This window comes from Coptis chinensis, chromosome 5 (genome assembly GCF_015680905.1).
Source record: "Coptis chinensis isolate HL-2020 chromosome 5, ASM1568090v1, whole genome shotgun sequence".
Lineage (NCBI taxonomy): Eukaryota > Viridiplantae > Streptophyta > Magnoliopsida > Ranunculales > Ranunculaceae > Coptis > Coptis chinensis.
In genome coordinates, this window is record NC_141460.1 from 54,435,995 (window position 1) to 54,451,103 (window position 15,109).

General features: G+C 35.9%; 1 non-coding gene across 1 annotated transcript; it reads left to right on the top strand.

Moving 5' to 3' along the window:
* The first annotated feature begins 13,911 nt into the window (after positions 1-13,911).
* On the top strand, positions 13,912-14,018 carry LOC147497986 (small nucleolar RNA R71). The gene has a single exon (XR_015197215.1). It is a non-coding gene; the product is annotated as a small nucleolar RNA R71 (small nucleolar RNA).
* The last annotated feature ends 1,091 nt before the right edge of the window (positions 14,019-15,109 follow it).

Below are 15,109 nucleotides of genomic sequence, written 5' to 3' on the forward strand. Positions count from 1 at the left end.
TGATCTCTTGTAGCGGTTGTCTTCCTTGATTTTGTTAAAGATATTATTGCTAGACATACTCGGTCTTAAGGGAGCAAGGAGAGGGGTAGTCATCTTGGGATCTGGAACAAAATATCAATCTGGAGGATCTTTACCTTCCCTTCCCCCCTATGTTGGTTTAATTTTGCTTTTGTGTTACTCCACCACCGGTGAAACTTTGATTTTCAGGTCGGTTTATTCTCTTTTTCAGGCTTTTGATTCTCTTCGGGTTAATTTTTTAGGTAGGCTATTTTAATTTATTTCACAGGTTGGTTAGAACCTGTAATTACTACCATAGAAGAAAAGTTTGAAGCTTTAATTTTCCAGGTTGGGTATTCTTTTACATTTCTAATTTTAGGTGCTTTAATTTGTTTCAATTGTACATTATAAGTGATTTTACATTTTATAATCCTTCAGTCTTAATTAAATTGGCTTATAACTGTGGATTTTGGTATTTAATCTCTTCTCAGGTCTGTTATTTTTTTTTTGAAACTTAAGCATGGGTTAAAGCGGACCCAAACCTATAGCAAGGTCAAAAGTTTTCTGAAGTACAACTTTCCATCCATGTCTTCCTTGATAATGTTAGATTAGTGTTCATTAGGTTAGTTCAATCTCTGTTTTAGGTATATGATTATTGAGTTTTGACTGTATATTATTAATCGAGTTTTTGTTTATCTTCTTATACTGTTTGGCATCTAATTCTTATCTTTCTATGTTTCTTTAGGTCTCCTTTTTTATTTTTGTTGGAATTGGCTGCATCGACATCGACAACTAATTCAAGTATTCATCTATTCTTTTTCTTTGCACCAAATCAACATTTTGAATTCTATTGCATCCTCAAGAACTTAATCTTTTACTTTCTTGTCCCTAAAGTGTGTTGATAACCTGTAAAAATAATAGAATCCTAAATATTAATGTTAACAACACTAATACGAAATCCTACCGTTCTTACGTTTAAATCAATTCTTCTTCCTCTCAAAACATAATCATGCAATATAATGAGTAAGGATTCGTTCCACTCTTAACTCTCTAGACTTAATTAGAATTCAACTACTCGACACAAAGAACAATGTGAGAGTAATGATTGATGTGAAATTTCTATACTACCATTCCCAACACAAGAACAATAATAACAATAAGACATAATTAAATTAAACTGAAATTAAAACTAATTTAGAACTAAGATTGTGAATAACTAATTATGAATTTAAGACAACTAAATCTAAATAAGAATTTAAGCAATAATCTAAATTGAAATGAAGAACTAATACTTTATTCTAAAAACTAAAATATGATTCTAAACTAACTAATTGAATGAATGTAAAAAAACTAGATCTAGATCTAAAAACTAATCTAGATCTATCTTTTTCTAACCTTAAACTCCATTAACATTAGCTTCCTAACCTAACTGCCATTAACAAAGAGTCAAGCTTTTGTTTTTATACTTTCAGATCCAAAAATCGTGCATGGGCTTGGAGCCATGTTTTGGGCCGGAAAATCGGGCCCAAAACCCAATTTCTTTAGTCCAAAATGGGCTCTTCAGCTGTAGTTGGCTTCGACAGATGTTTCATCCACTTTTGCTCCTCTGATTGGGCCAAGGCTTGGACCATTGGAAAGCTCTTTTCGAGCCGGTTGTTTTGACATAAGGTAGGCCCAATTCCGAGGTCTGAGTCCAAAGATATGGTCTTCGGAAGTTCTGCTGACTTTGTGCACTGTTTCTGCCCGCGTGGACTTTGACTTTTCAGCTTTTGACCGGGCTTTACAAAGGCTTTGTCTTCTTGAAAATTGGCCTTTAATCACAGAACTCCTTAGCAACCGACCTTTGCTCCTTTATCTCGCTAAAGTGGCACATTTCTACACATAATGGACTTTGAAGCCTGAAATGCATAAAAACACGTAATCAATATTAACTCTTACTTATTATTCACATAATTGGTCTAAAAGTACGATTGTTAAGGGGTTAAAACTACAGTTTTGGGCTCTTATCAAACCACCCCCAAACAGCATTTTGCTTGTCCTCAAGCAAAGATGAGAAATTAGAATAAGTGACCAAAAATAGAGTTCTATCTACTTTTCGTTTTCATTGAAAGTCGCGATTGCATTGACCATATACGCAACACAAGGCCTTAAACCACTAGGAATTCCCTAGTGGACGAGTTATAGCCTCGTAAGAGTTTTCCAGTGAAGGTACTCACAAACTTAATCTATACTACACGACTAAGAAATAAAACTATTGTTTCCTTATTTATGTCTCAATTATCTATACATCTTACTAGCAATGAATAGAGAATAATCATGTCGAAACCTAAGCTAATATATGCATAATAATCAATCATCTACGAATAAACATATATACAATGAGTAATGCTATGAAATGCAGTAACAGGTCCGTTTCTGAAACTTTGGAATAACGTCGTTAAGTAGGTTCTCACATAAAAGTCAAGACAAAAATCACTCTGATTTTTCCACTCAAGTTTTGCTACTCCAGTGTGCAATGGGCATACTTTACCTTACAATCTCAATGACACACAAGGAAGCCGAAGTTGATCAAACACATCTGCCACTTACTATCCTACTAACATATTCCTAATTGAGCTAGAGGTCTTTATTAGGTGTTGCGGGGATTAGGAGATGGTTTAAGAATGAAGGAAACGGATATTCAAAAAGGACAAATCTGAGATAATAGAGTCTTCATATTATGTAACTAGAGAAAACCTTGTTATTTACTTTTGTTTCTACACTTTGTTTCCATCCTTAGCCATATTTTTTTTCTTTTTCTTTGGCTTTTGACTCCTTTTATTCTTTTTTTTTGGAGTTTTTATTTTATTTCTATTTTTATTTTTCTTTTCTTTGGATGGAAACTTCTTTTTCTTTATTTTCTCAAGCAATTAACTAACTTTTGTTTACATACAGTGTTTTTTTCTTCTTCTTTCTTCCTTATTCTATTCTCGGACTTATCTAAATTCAAGGGTTGATTTTTTTTTTATTTTGTTTTGTTTTGTAACAGGTAAAGGATTTGTGGTTTATGAAAGGGCTAATGAAAGGCTCGATTAGAGGCTAACTAGCGGAAAATATACTTAGGTCGAATTTCTAGCTATATCGATCCAAAAGGGCCTAAATTCTCTCTTAGGACATGATATAGTGGTCAAGCAAGTGGACGTGTGATTTTTCTATTCGGAATATACTTCTCCCTTGTGTCATTTCTCAAATGTTTCACTCATATAAGGCTTTTAGGCTATATTCTCACAGGATTTGTAGAATAAGTACTCTAGCCTAGATTTTTAAACTTATTGTCAAACAATTATAGATACTCATGTAATATATTTATAGATAGATGCAAAGATTATTATCTACATATTAACCTAAGTTTCTAAAAACTATTCTAATGCAAAAGCTACGTGAGACTTCTAGATTATTAAGAGCATAGAGAAAGAAACAATACCAATATTCCTAAGTGTATAGCATAAACTTTTTATTTTTATTTTTATTTTTATTTTTATTATTTTTAAGACAAATAATACGTAATATACAACCTAATATGTGCTTAATATTTACATCGTGTTTCTATACCACCCCCAAACAATTTGGAAGAAGGGGGTTCATGAAATAATTCAATAGCACAATTAAATTATGTAACTAACTAATTTTTATAATTTTTTAACATTTTATAAATAAAAGTGCGTAATTTACATCCTAAAAGTGTCTAATTTTTGCAAATGTTTCTATCCCACCCTCAAACAATCGAACGCTTTGTCCTCAAAGTGTAAAGATATAAGGAAAGAATTTACCATAGAAACGTGGCAAAAATTGGCAGTACCTATAACAGAAACTCTACTAGAGTAAACATGACAGGCTTAGGGTGGCAACATGATTTGAAATGAATACCAAAATACGCCACCCCCAAACAAAATTGGAAAACTCTTTTAAGTTTGAAAATTTTGTTTGGCCTATACTCCAAAAAAAGTTGGTATTGTCTTTAAAACTTGGGGTCTTTTAAAGTCGATTCCCTAGACTTTATCTAATATATATGGATTAAAATGCAGTTTACCATATATCAACAATCGAAAAAGTTATGGGTCTTTCCACAAATAATTAACATGGAATGCACCATCAAACAGAATTAAGCATCAAGATTTCCTATGACGTAGCTTAGTGGAATGAGAGCAAAGCCTTATAGATCTAAAACCTAATCGAGCATACAGTTTATTCTTTGTCCTCCTACGAAGGGGATGCCAAGTAAAAGAACGTGAGAAAATTGATGGTTGTGGAAGATACGTAGGATGTGGATAATTTTGAGAAGGAAAAAATGGAAAAAATGAAAAAGTGTCAGGTGGCTTGTCCTTGGGTGTTACTTCTTCACCAGTTGGTTTTAGATAGTTATGAAGCATAGGAGAAACGCCAAGGTCAAGTACAAACTCAATAGTTCTTTGAAAAGGTAGAGGGCGAGGAACATTCGTGATGGAAGGTGAATAAGTGACATGAGGATGTGAGGTGGGTGAATGGTGTTCAACTAGTGTTCTTAGGTCTATATCATCAGAGGCCTTGAGATATGCAAGACATTCCTCAATAGGTGGGTAAGAAGAATCCTTTGGGATAGAGGGCAAAAAAATTCTTCTTCCGGCCATGGCGTCAAGAGATGAATGGATGTCAATAGGAGAGAACTCACGAAGGCGCAAAGAAGGGTTGCAAAAGAGTCGAAGGAAATCCTCCTTGATGTTATCTACGCCTAGGGAGTAGAAATTGTGATCCTTGTTTTCTTTCATAAGAGGGTATCTACTAGTGTGGGAACTAAAGTGTCACCCGCACTAATGTGAGGTACAAAACTCTCAATGGACTTCACTTCCCTTCTACGGGCAAACCTAGTTGTCCCTGTTTTTTGTCTAAACATGTTAACTTCTACGTAAAGATTTCAAAAGAAAGAGTCATTGAGCCATCCCGACAATTGATTTGGGCATTGGCGGTTGCCAAAGAAAGGACGCCCTAAGATGATGGGAATGGAATCATGAGCAACTTCTATGTCAAGAATAACAAAGTCGGCTAGATAGTAAAAAATCCCGAACTTTAACGAGAATATTTTCAACTACACCCTTGGGATACTTAATAGAACGATCGGGCTAAACTGCAAAGTCATTTTGGTTGGTTGAAATTTTGTTAGACCTAGTTGTTTATATAAATAAAAAGGGAGTAAGTTAACACTTTCCCCAAGTCTAATAAAGCAGTTGTTATGAAGGTATCACCTAAGGTGCATTGACAAGATGGGACGACCGTGGTCCTTGTACTTAACAATTCCGTTATGTTCGGATAAAGAGGATATTGTTGAGTTAAGAATGCTTCGTGGGGTATGTTGGTTTTCCCTCTTCTTGGTGCACAACTCTTTTTAGAAACTTAGCGTGTCCGGTAGACTTTTTATAGCTTCTAGAAAAGGTAGGTTTATAGTCAAATTTTTAAACACTTCCCTAATCTCATCAAAATTCTCGGCCCTTTTTAAACACAACTAATCTTTGGGGATATGGTGCTTTATCGCTATTTTTAATGTAAGGGATAAAAGTATTATTATTCTTTGCTTTATCTCTATCCGTTTTCCATCTAGGTATCCATATTGGAACCTCTACAGTGTAGGGTCTTCACTTTCTATTATTGGGTCTTGTAATGTTTTCCCCTTTTTTGGTTGTGGTTTAATTGGTACTTCTACGGTTGTAAGGTCTTGAGTTTCTATTATAGTATTTGGTATGGTATCATTTTTAGTTTGCGGGTAATCTTTAGGCATAGTCACTTGGTTATCAACTACCGCCTGAGCGAAGGGTAGTGGACTGCCTTTGTAAGTCCCCTTGGTTTATATTACCATTACATAAATCATTTTATTTCAAAGGTGGTGTTTGTTAACTTAGGATTAGGCCTTCGCTTGACTTGGAAACACCGGTTTGGTTATTATTTTGGTTAGAAGACATGTCAATAACCTTTTGGCACAAAGATCGCATCATTTGCATCGTTTGTTTCATCATATTAGAGTTTTGATCATGCCGATCTTTCATCAAGTTGGAGTTTTGTTGCATAATTTGATTTTGTTTCTCCAACAAGGTCACTACTACTTTGTGTGTAGATGGTTGTATTGGAATTAAAGCTTGTTGGCGTTCATGTCTTGATGTTGATAGTTCGGGTTATGGGTACTAAACCTCTATTCTGGTCACCTAAGTTCCCTTGTCCTTGATGTTGAGTTAACCGGTTGAAGTGTGATGGTTGTGGTGGTGTTTGTGCATAGACAAGAGGACAATAGAAGTCGGAATGCTCAAGACTACAAATGCGGACATTACAACGAGTAGAAGTTAATGTTCATGGTGGAGTGGGTTGTTGTTGAACGAGATGGCATCTACCTTTTAGTGAGGGCATCGATAAGAGTTTTCTTCGGGATCATGTTTAACCTCAAGAGAAGAAGGAGAGGAGCGGGAGGAATCGTTACCTCCCCAATTGTTGTTCTTCTTAGATTGATCTTCTAAGAATTTATAAGCTTCCAAGGCTCCTTTACTAAGAAAACTACCCCCAGTCATGATATCTAGAACCTCCTTATGATAATGTGAAAGCCCCTTGAAGAAAGCATGAACAAGCGTGTCTTTCGCAAGATTATGATGGGCATTCAATGAGAAGATCGCTGAAACGATTCAGCTCTCCTAAAAAAGGATTCATGAGGATTCGGCTGAAGAAATGAATCTTGTGAAGCATTTCATCTGTCTTTAGTGGTGGGTAAAATTGTTCCATGAACAATTGAACAAGTTGAGCCCATGAGTCCACGAGTTTGGCGTTTGGGCAGTTAACCAAGACGCCTTTGTCTTGGTAGGTGGAAAGGAAAACACCCTAAGTTTAACTTGATCGGACTTACGCTAGGATGATGGAATGTAGTGAGAACTTGGTCTATCCTACGCGTATGTGCTGGTAAGGCTTCTCGTGGTCTAAACCATGAAAAATTGGTAACAAGTTAAATATATTAGGGGATTTGAAAATCCCCACTAGGTCCGCAAGAACGATGCGACTTAGGGCCATCGTTTAGGGCTTTTATAAAAATCGAGAGAGAGGAGTCTCTTGTTCTTTAGCCATTGATGCAAGTGTAGTGTGTGAAATTCTAGATAGGCGTGTTGTATTTATTTCTACTGAAAAACAAGCCCGATTATACTAGAATTAAAACTCCTCCGGACGTAAGAGAGGCGAGGAGTGGAAGAAGGAGTACCTGAATGCCTCCTTGCTACGCGTTTGAATAGCGTCTTGTATACTCGATCTCAGTGTATTCAACAAGTTAGAAACAATGAATAACTTGAAGAAATAGAAATTTGAACTAACCCGTGAAAATTGGGCTGTTCACGCTGAATTTTCCTTCGAGGGCGCGGGTGCCCTCTGTTTTTTCGAATGTCTAGTGTTTTGGGCGCGGTCGCGCTCGGTTTGGGCGCGGGTCGTGCTTCAGGGTTTTCAAGTTTTAGGCCTTTTATCTTACTCCAAAAAATTTGAAATTTTTACAGTAATTTGCTAAGACATCTATCAAGTAGCCTGTAAAATTTCAGATCAATCGGAGCTATGAAAGTTCCTCTACTGCCCTGCAAAGTTTGCAAAACAGTTTGCGGATACAATACAAACAACCGAATGGTTAACCCATCAAAACAAAGCCAAAAATTGCCAAATTTTTACTGGAGACTCCTGACAGATCCTACTTGTTCCTGTAAATTTTTTTAGAGCAATTGGAGTTCTACAATCTCTCATTATCGGCTGGTGTTCCAGATATTAAGTGTTTGCAACACTGCAAAAACACACTGGAAACACTCTACTATTTAGGTGGTCAAAACAAATAAAAAACTCGTCAAATTTTTACTAGAAACTCCTTACTTAGGATAGATACTCCTGTACAAATTATAGAATTTTTAGAACTCCCTAAGTAACCTTACTCGTCTGTTTTTCAGGAACATATGGTGTGAAAACTGAAATGCAGCACTGTAAAGATCGTATTTTTTTCACAAGGTAAACCAACTTTGAAAAATCTGAAAATATTCCAGTAAATCAACAACACATTAAATGTTATGTATGAAAATTTTCAGAATTTTCGAAAATTTAGAAATACCTTCACCGCAGTGTTTTTCTCTGTGAATCCAGCCCTATGCCCAATGCAAGCGATTGAACAGGTTCGAAAATTCAAGAAATAAGAATGAAAAATTAAAAGGGTGGGTGGGTAGAGAATGGGGGATTGCCCCTTGGATTCAAGCAATTGAATTCTTGTCTTGAACGAGATTAAGATGGCAGCGGCGCCATTTGATAACCCGTAAAAATAATAGAATCCTAAATATTAATGTTAACAACACTAATACGAAATCCTACCGTTCTTATGTTTAAATCAATTCTTCTTCCTCTCAAAACATAATCATGCAATATAATGAGTAAGGATTCGTTCTACTCTTAACTCTCTAGACTTAATTAGAATTCAACTACTCGACATAAAGAACAATGTGAGAGTAATGATTGATGTGAAATTTCTATACTACCATTCCCAACACAAGAACAATAATAACAATAAGACATAATTAAATTAAACTGAAATTAAAACTAATTTAGAACTAAGATTGTGAATAACTAATTATGAATTTAAGACAACTAAATCTAAATAAGAATTTAAGCAATAATCTAAATTGAAATGAAGAACTAATACTTTATTCTAAAAACTAAAATATGATTCTAAACTAACTAATTGAATGAATGTAAAAACTAGATCTAGATCTAAAACTAATCTAGATCTATCTTTTTCTAACCCTAAACTCCATTAACATTAGCTTCCTAACCTAACTGCCATTAACAAAGAGTCAAGCTTTTGTTTTTATACTTTCAGATCCAAAAATCGTGCATGGGCTTGGAGCCATATTTTGGGCCGGAAAATCGGGCCCAAAACCCAATTTCTTTAGACCAAAATGGGCTCTTCAGCTATAGTTGGCTTCAACAGATGTTTTGTCCACTTTTGCTCCTCTGATTGGGCCAAGGCTTGGACCATTGGAAAGCTCTTTTCGAGCCGGTCGTTTTGACATAAGGTATGCCCAATTCCGAGGTCTGAGTCTAAAGATATGGTCTTCAGAAGTTCTGCTGACTTTGTGCACTGTTTCTGCCCGCGTGGACTTTGACTTTTCCGCTTTTGACCAGGCTTTACAAGGGCTTTGTCTTCTTGAAAATTGGCCTTTAATCATAGAACTCCTAAGCAACCGACCTTTGCTCTTTTATCTCGCTAAAGTGGCACATTTCTGCACATAATGGACTTTGAAGCCTGAAATACATAAAAACACGTAATCAATATTAACTCTTACTTATTATTCACATAATTGGTCTAAAAGTACGATTGTTAAGGGGTTAAAACTACAGTTTTGGGCTCTTATCATGTGTCATGGGATATGCTTGATATATATGTAATGGGGTGTATAAAGGTAATTAATCCCATTATGTTTAATATATATTGACTGCTGAGTGGTTGGTGTCTCACATTCCCTCTATCATGTTGCAATGGGAGTTTTTCAAAGCCGCTCTACCATGTAATCTAAGTTTTTGTAAGAGATGATTTTTATTTTGCAATACGGGTCCAAAGTTATAGTAACGATAGTTTGCAGTATTGCTTGCCCCTTTTTTTCATCCATCCAAAGGTAAGAACGCTAGGTGGATCTTTCATATTGAAACCACTATGTGCCAGTGAAGCTCCTTTTGTTCACCATTGTTTCTCAGTTGTATTTGTTCTTGGTTTTGGTGTTTTGGACATTTTTAAAAATAAAAAATGAATTATCACATTTCCTTTGGCTATATATTATGTTGTAGATGTCATTGGATGAGTCTGATTGGATGTTGTGCTTTTCTAATGGTCTCTGCTATGTCGTGGGAAACAAATTGAGTGCTCAGACTGCATTTATGAATATATTCGCTGTGCTTTGAATATAATTCCTTGTATGTGCCTCAACACAATGGGGCGAGGTCTTAAGGAAAACCCCTCTAGAACCATCCTCTACAGTTTTCCTAAGCATGCCATTCATGTTGTATCGTATAATATGCTGCGAGTTGCTTGAAAAAGTTAAGCTTGTAGAACTGGAGCCATGTCATGACCAATCTAGATTAACATATAACATACATGCTTTCTCCTTATTAAGTTTTTTTTTTGTTTTGAGATGTTCACCATACTTTGAATATTGTCCTCGGGTATACTATGAATATTGTCCTAGGTCGTACTCTAGAACTATGGGTTTGGGTTAGATATGTGCTACTGATTATATTAAGGCAAGCAGGTTATCTTATGCTTTACATGTACTTCAGTATGACTCCCATCCGTGTCATTAAGATTGGTAGTATTAGATTTCTCTAATCATTGGATTGTATATGATTGTTCTTGCTCACTCTGCCTTGTTTTGCTTCTTTTTTAGGGTAGTAATTTTGGTCAACATGTAAGCTGATATATTTGAATTTTTATGTATTTGATTCCATTATAACCGCCTAGAGTATTAACTTTTGAAGTAAGGTTCTAGAGTTCGACTCACCCTTGTTTAAGGATGTCATGCACAGAACCGGATCTTCGTACTAAATTAGGTGATTATAAGTTGTTTAGGAGATCTGATCTAAAAGGTGTATATGAACCAAGAAAGGTGGTTACCATGAATTGGTATCCTGCTCTTGTTCCCACTTGTATCAAACTACAAGTTTCCCACATTTTAAAAAATATGAGTTGCTCTTGTTCGAGAAGTTTAGCAAGTAGAAAATATTGGTTTCTTATCATGTGTTATTGCTCTTGGTTTTTTCTTTTTCGTAAGACCGTACTTAGTTAATAAGAAGAATGTGTTAAGTTGGTGTCATTTTTTTTTGTCACAAATGTTCAATTTTGTGCAGTATCTTAAAGCAATACTTCGTACCAAGAAATGCATGTAAACTTGTTACGAGTATTTTTGAATCCTAATTGAGTCACGTGCTTATAGATTGTGTTCTCCTTGACATAACTTTATATCTTTTTCTTAATTTGTTGTACCAGATTGGCCAAGTAGATTAATGAAGAAAACGTGGATGGATGTAGTTCAAATGGCAGACTATCATTACGACAAAAGGGGTCTTGATCATGACAAAATGTGGCAGGTTGTAGTCCTGTTTCTACATCCTAGGTCCAAAGGTTTGACTTCATAATTCAATTTTCATATGCATTCTTACTTGAGTGCATTTTAGCTTTGTTTTCTTGGATATATAAGTTTACTTATGTCTTTTTTAATTTTTTGTACTAGAGTTAGTTGATGGGGTAGATTTTTGAAAGGACTTGGGTTGTTGCTGTTCAAATTTGGCAAACTTTGGACGTTTGTGAATTTTGTAGAAATCAAGTTTTGAGATATTTGTCTAAATTTAATTTGATCTTTGTGAATATTATTCAGACGATGTATTGGAAAATACCTTTTTGGATGCTTGAATTACTTTTGTAATGGATGATTTTAATCAATGAAATTTATTTTGATGTGATTCTTGTGATGAATTGGGTAGGAGTCTAAAAAATAAACATAGTCACTACACTTCGCTAAATATGCAAAATAGGAAGCCATTTCATCTAAAGTTTTAAGAACTAGCCACAGTTCGATCCCAATCATTTGTAGTGGCAAAAAGTGCAGCTAAAGCTCAATCTTTTGCAATGTGAGACCTGTAACTAATAACTCGATCTTTTGCAACGCTGAAGTGTGTAGCAAAAGCCTTTGCTTGTTGCAGCGCTAATTGGTGCAGCTATAGGCACACCTTTTGCGACACTCAGAGTGTTGGGAAAACCAAGTTGTTGCAACGCCTAGCGTGGCAAATAGTTTGAAATGGCTTGGGAATTTATTTATTTTTGAAAACACAAGTAGCCACGGAAAAATGTTGTACCAACGCTATTGGGGCATTGCACAAGCTAAAATGTTTTTACAACGCTATATAGTGCGTCGCAATTGAGTTTTTGAGACGCACTTTTCAGCAGCGCCTTTGTGATGCCTAGTTTGGCGTTGCAATTGATCAATTGCAACGCCTTTTAACACATTTAGCGACAGGGTATGGCGCTGCAAATGAGCCTTTATGTTGTAGTGATATTGTGATATACAAAACACTTAATGGACTTCACTTCTCCTTCTATGGGCAAACCTAGTTATTCCTGCTTTTGTCTAAACATGTTAACTTCCATAGAAAGATTTCCAAAAGAAAGAGTCATTGAGCCATCCTGGCAATTGATTTGGGCATTGGCGGTTGCTAAGAAAGGATGCCCTAAGATGATGGGAATGGAATCATGAGCAACTTCTGTGTAGAGAATAACGAAGTCTGCTAGATAATAAAAATCCTGAACTTTAATGAGAATGTTTTTAATTATACCCTTGGGATACTTAATAGAATGATCGGCTAACTGCAAAGTCATTTTGGTTGGTTGAAGTTTTGTTAGACCTAGTTGTTTATATAAATAAAAAGGGAGTAAGTTAACACTCGCCCCAGGTCTCATAGAGCAGTTGTTATGAAGTAATCACCCAAGGTGCATTGTATAGTAGGACGACCAGGGTCCTTGTACTTAATAATTCCGTTATGTTCAGATAAAGAGGGATATTGTTCAGTTAAGAAGACTTCGTTGGGTATGTTGGTTTTTCTCTTCTTGGTGCATAACTTTTTTAGAAACTTAGCGTGTCTAGGTAGACATTTTATAGCATCTAGAAAAGGTTGGTTTATAGTCAGATTTTTAAACACTTCCCTAATCTCATCAAAATTCTTATCTTTTTTAGAATCAACTAGTCTATGGGGATATTGTGGTTTATCTCTATATTTAGCATGAAGGTCAAAAGTATTATTAGTTTTTGCTTTATCTTTAGTCGTTTGCCATCTAGGTGTCCATATTGGAACTTCTATGGGTATAGGATCATCAATTTCTATGGTAGTTTTTAGTAAGGTTGCACCTTTTGGTTGTGGTTGGACTGGAACTTCTATAGTTGTAGGGTCTTCAGTTTCTATGATAGTATTCGGTATGGTTTCATTTTCAGCTTCAGTTTGCAGGCGATCTTAAGACATAGTTACTTTGTTATCAACTACTCTACCTGAACGAAGGGTAGTAACTGCCTGTAGGTCCCCTTGGTTTATATCACCATTACAGTGAATACTGTTTATTTCGAAGGCGGTGTTTGTTGACTTAGGATTAGGCACTGCTTGACCTGGAAACATGCCTGTTTGGTTATTATTTTGGTTAGGAGACATGTCAATAATCTTTTGGCACAAAGACTGCATCATTTGCATCGTTTGTTGCATCATCTTAGAGTTATGATCATGTTGATCTTTCATCAAGTTGGAATTTTGTTGCATAATTTGATTTTGTTTTTCCAACAAAGTCACTACTACTTCGTCTGTAGATGGTTGAACTGGAATTAAGGCTTGTTGAGCGTTCATGTCTTGATGTTGATAGTTTGTGTCATGGGCACTAAACCTCTATTCTGGTCACTTAAGTTTCCTTGTCCTTGAGGTTGAGTTAATTGGTTGAAGTTTGATGGTTGTGGTGGTGGTTATGCACAGATAAGAGGACAATAGAAGTCGGAATGCTCAAGAGTAAAACAGACATTACAACGAGTAGAGTTAATGTTCATGACTGGAGTGGGTTGCTGTTGAACAGAGAGGGCATCTACCTTTTTAGTAAGGGCATCGATAAGAGTTTTAAACTCGGGATCAAGTTTAACCTCAAAAGAAGAAGGAATGGAAAGAGAAGAGTCGTTACCTCCCCAATTGTTGTTCCTTTTAGATTGATCTTCTAAGAATTTATAAGCCTCCTAGGCTCCTTTACTAAGAAAACTAGCCCCATTCATGATATCTAGAACCTCTTTATGATAATGTGAAAGCCCCTTGAAGAAGGCACGAACAAGCGTGTCTTTCGCAAGATTATGATGCGGGAATTCAATGAGAAGATCAATGAAACGATTCCATGCCTCTGAAAAGGATTCATGAGGATTCTGGAGGAAGAAATGAATCTTTTGAAAGCATTTCAATGGTGGGTAAAACTTTTCCATGAACAAATGAACAAGATTAGCCCATGAGTCCACGGAGTTTGGCGTTTGGGAAGTTAACCAAGACGTCGCCTTGTCGGCTAGGGTGAATGGAAACACCCTAAGTTTAACTTGATCTGGACTTACGCTAGGATGATGGAATGTAGTGAGAACTTGTTCTATCCTACGCACGTGTTGATAAGGCTTCTCGTGGTCTAAACCATGGAAAACCGGCAATAAGTTAAATATATTCGTGGGAATTCGAAAATCCTTTACTAGGTCTGCAAGAACGATGCATGACTTAGGGCCATCGTTTAGTGCTTTATAAAAATCAGAGAGAGGAGTCTCTGGGTCTTTAGCCATTGATATAGGTGTAGTGTGTGAAATTCTAGATAGGCGTGTGGTATTGTGTCTACAAAAAACAAGCCTAATTATACTAGAATTAAAACTCCTCTGATAGAAGAAACGAGGAGTGGAAGAAGGAGTACCTGAATGCCTCCTTGCTACGCGTGTGAATAACGTCTTGTATACGCAATCCTAGTGTATTTAAGAAATCTAGTGATATATATTATATATATATATATATATATATATATATATATATATATATATATATATATATATATATATGAATAAAATGAGAGCTAGTGACTAACCTGTGAAAATCGGGCTTCCTTCAGAAGGGGCACGAGCGCGCTCAAGTATAGGGTAAACAAGGGCGTGGGCGCGCTTAAGGTACTGTTCGCAAAAAATTTCCAGTAACAAGAAGGGGGCGTACTCAAATGAAAGGGTTAAGAGGGATCAGGCGCACTCTAAAAAATTTGAAATTTTTACAGTAGTTTACTAAGACGATTAGTAAGTTGCCTGTAAAATTTTAGAATAATCGGAGTTATGAAAGTCCTTCTACTGCCTTGCAATGTTTGTAAAACAGCTTTTGGACACAACACAAACAACCAAATGGTTAACCAATCAAAACAGAGCCAAAAATCATCATAAGTTTACTGGAGACTTCTGGCAGATCATGCAAGTTCCTATAAAAATTTTAGAGCAATTGGAGTTCTACAAACCCTCCTTATCGGCTGTTGTTCCAG